The sequence below is a fragment of the Heterodontus francisci genome, chromosome 1, assembly GCF_036365525.1.
Source record: "Heterodontus francisci isolate sHetFra1 chromosome 1, sHetFra1.hap1, whole genome shotgun sequence".
NCBI lineage: Eukaryota > Metazoa > Chordata > Chondrichthyes > Heterodontiformes > Heterodontidae > Heterodontus > Heterodontus francisci.
Genome location: NC_090371.1, coordinates 270,074,384 through 270,074,847, shown reverse-complemented (window position 1 = coordinate 270,074,847; position 464 = coordinate 270,074,384).

The following is a 464-nucleotide window of genomic DNA, read 5'->3' as shown; positions in this document are numbered from 1 at the left end:
TTTGCTTCGGTTGTGTTTTTATTTTGTCAAGGAAAGCTACAGAATCCAGCTCCTAGGAATGTAAGTGTTTTGTACTTCTCTCCTTCCCGAAACCATCCACCTCTACACCTCCCTCTCGTTTAAGATGCTCAAAAACCCAGCTCTTAGACCAAGCTTTGTCACCCGTTCTAAAATCTCCTGCTTTGGCTTGGCATCCATTTTCATCTGGGCCACTGAAGCATCTTGAGACATTTTTATAGGCATTCTATGAATGCAAGTTGCAGCAATTGCAGTTTGTGTGTTGAGAATGAGTAGAATGCAGTTGGATCTTTGTGAGTAGGTTTACAACTAAACTGCAATAAATGCTATTCACAATTTTACATTAGAAGGCAGATCAAACTGAGTGCAACAAAGTCTGAATTTCCTTGGTTTTACTCTGCCACTGTAACTTTGCTGGAAGTGGGCAGAAACCATGTTTATATAGT